Source organism: Bactrocera neohumeralis, chromosome 4 (assembly GCF_024586455.1).
Source record: "Bactrocera neohumeralis isolate Rockhampton chromosome 4, APGP_CSIRO_Bneo_wtdbg2-racon-allhic-juicebox.fasta_v2, whole genome shotgun sequence".
Lineage (NCBI taxonomy): Eukaryota > Metazoa > Arthropoda > Insecta > Diptera > Tephritidae > Bactrocera > Bactrocera neohumeralis.
Window position 1 is genome coordinate 58,883,795 of NC_065921.1, and position 3,479 is coordinate 58,887,273.

The following is a 3,479-nucleotide window of genomic DNA, read 5'->3' on the forward strand; positions in this document are numbered from 1 at the left end:
CAGAAGTTTAAGCGAAGCATGCGAAACATATTCTTTACAGATCGTGAATTTTCGTAATTATGTTAAACGATTTGTAAATGTTGAGTAGGCGTAAGTATTTCCATGATGAAATACCAAACACTACTGAACAAAAATTACATGATATTGAAGAAAGTGCCTCTACTTTGATCCCCCGTTATATAATATTAATTTTCAACTCATTCTGATAAAAATGCTGCTTAAATTTGCAAACAGAAGTTCAAGCCACTTCAACGATTCTTTAATAAAAATGCTCACGCTTTAAATGTACAATCATTTAATATAATGTTTACTAAATTCTTATAAAAAATATTAATTTATATTAATTAATTAGCAGACGACGAAGGTATGTAGATGTACGGAGCGGGGTGAATACTCGTATAAGTTGCATCCCGGACCGCTGAGTTAACGAAGGAGGTATTTACGTTGCGGTGGTGAGTTGTGTTGAGTGGTAATGTATTAGTATGGTGTCATCAGATATGGTGTATTGAGCAGTGCTTTATTATTTCCGGGTAGTGTGGATGGATGCTTAACTTATTTAAACATATTCATTTTCGCATTTGATTTCGCCTTCCGCTACCCATTTCCGTTAACCTGTCGCTACTACAAGACCTTTGCACCCTCAATTCGTGCTTTAAACGTCCGCTGTCCCAACCTTTATGATTTATAATAACCAAAATTATCTTTTTCCCGTTGATAATTAATCATAATGTCCGCTATTTGTTTTTTACAATATATACAGAAGTGCAACGAAAAAAGCAAATAAAATACCGTTGCTCTGATAACTAATGCGGATGAGGAAATGAAAATGATGGCATAGCATGAATAACAGTAGGAAAATCATAAATGAGTTGTGTATATATAGTATGTACTTAATATGTGTACGTTTAGTATTATGTATCCTATTCTTTGACTCTTTTATAAATATGGAGTGTTGTAAGGATCTTAATCAGCGATGACATAATTTTTTGAACTCTTTACCCACAAAATATTTGCGATTTACACGCGTTAATTAAATTATTATTATTAATTAAACAGGACTTTAAAAAAAAACAGAAAAAATAGTTTTTTCGGCAAAATTAATTTATTTTATTCAAAATAGTCTCCTTCTGCTTCAATACAGCTTTTCGCACGGCCCAAAAGTATCTCGAACGGGTGTTTTAGCTCGTTGGCCGGTATGGCCGCTAGTATGCCGGAGCAAGCCTTTTGAATGGCCTCTTCATCTGCATATCGCCTTCCTTTCATAGGCAAATGCATTTTTCCGAAAAGGACGAAGACGCGCGGTGCCATATCAGGTGAATACGGGGAGTGGTTAATGGTTAAAATATGATCCTTGGTCAAATAATCGGTCTCAATGATGTCCTTCGAATATTGGATTCCGAGCAATTTTTGGTAGTCAGTCAATTTGAACGGAACATACCGTGCCCACACATTTCCTAAGCCCAAATGTTCGGTCAAAATGCGAAAAATCGATAATTTGGAGATATTCAATTCCATTTCCATGAGTTTTAATGATGACTGTGGCCAATTTTTGATGAATTCAAACACAGATTCGATGAAATTTCCGGTGATCACGGATTTTAATTGCCTCACATGTTGATCGGCATTTATGTCCTCACGACCACTTTGAAAATGTTGAAACTACTCGTGCACTCTGCTACAAGATAGGCAGTCATCGCCATAAACGTGTTTCATCAATTGAAACGTTTCGGTAAAAGTTTTACCAATATAAAACAAAAGCCAACATTAACTCTTTATTCGAAGCTCATTTTCGCACCAATAACAAAAACATACTGACACTTAAAATGCAATAACTTCACTTCCAATCGACCGATCGATGAAATGTCATGAAATTCTCCCTGAACAATCGATAAAGATTGAAGATTCTAACGCACCAGTCGACATATAGATGACGCCACCAGGGGGCGCTAGATTCAAAAAGTGCTGTTTACTTTGAAACCCTCCTTGAATTTCTTTTCAGAATTTTAGATTGAATATTACAGTTTTTATACTATTAAAAACTGGGTTAATAGGTAGAAAAATTTTTAAAGTTATCATATACAGTATTTTGACCTAGAATTCTAAACAAAAAGGTGACAAGTATCTCATTGCAGATTATATTACTCAGAGTCTGCTTAGACAGGGATTCAAGCCTCTTAACAAATATTAGTGCTCAATTACAGCACTTTAATTCCAGAACTCAATATTTATAAATATAGTAGCCCTTAAGCTCACTTTATCCTTATTGTACCCACAATAACTATTTTATTGTTGAGAGCGTAACTGCCGCACTCTCTTCCGCAATAGTAAATAAATATTTTATGTGCCAGTAACCCGCCCACCTTGGTTGGTATATACTGTACTTGTCGATCCAAACTTTTTGCCAACTTCACTTCTAAGCAATTGGTTCCGGCAAGGAGCACTGTCCTTACTATTGGCTTGCCGTCTACAATGGTCGGGATGCGCATTCGCCACTTATTGGCAAATTTTGTAGGCTGGACAAATTTCCGTTTAGCATAATTGGTAAGTATTAACTTCTGTAGCCATGGAACAAGATTACATATGTGTTTTGTATTTCAAAAGATTCTAAACAACCAAATCTGAAGGGTTTTATGTGATGAACGGGAACATATTAAAACAAGTAAGGAAGGACTAAGTTCGGGTGTCACCGAACATTTTATACTCTCGCATGATAAAGTGATAATCGAGATTTCATTATCAGTCATTTACATATTTTTCAAATACCGTATTTTTGTAAAGTTTTATTCCGCTATCATCATTGGTTCCTAATGTATGTACATATATATTATACAGAGAAGGCATCAGATGGAATTCAAAATAGCGTTATAATGGAAGAAGGCGTGGTTGTGAACCGATTTCACCTATATTTCGTACATGTCATCAGGGTGTTAAGAAAATATTACATACCGAATTTCATTGAAATCGGTCTAGTAGTTCCCGAGATATTGTTTTTGGTGCATAAGTGAGCGACGCCACGCCCATTTTCAATTTCTAAAAAAAGCCTGGATGCAGCTTCCTTCTGCCACTTCTTCCGTAAAATTTAGTGTTTCTGACTTTTTTGTTAGTCGGTTAACGCACTTTTAGTGATTTTCAACATAACCTTTGTATGGGAGGTGGGCGAGGTTATTATCCGATTTCTTCCATTTTTGAACTGTATATGGAAATGCCTGAAAAAAACGACTCTGTAGAGTTTGGTAGACATAGCTATAGTAGTTTCCGAGATATGTACAAAAAACTTAGTAGGGGGCGGGGCCACGCCCACTTTTCCAAAAAAATTGCGTCCAAATATGCCCCTCCCTAATGCGATCCTTTGTGCCAAATTTCACTTTAATATCTTTATTTATGGCTTAGTTATGACACTTTATAGGTTTTCGGTTTCCGGACGGACAGACGGACGGACGGACAGACAGACATCCGGATTTCGACTATACTCGTCACCC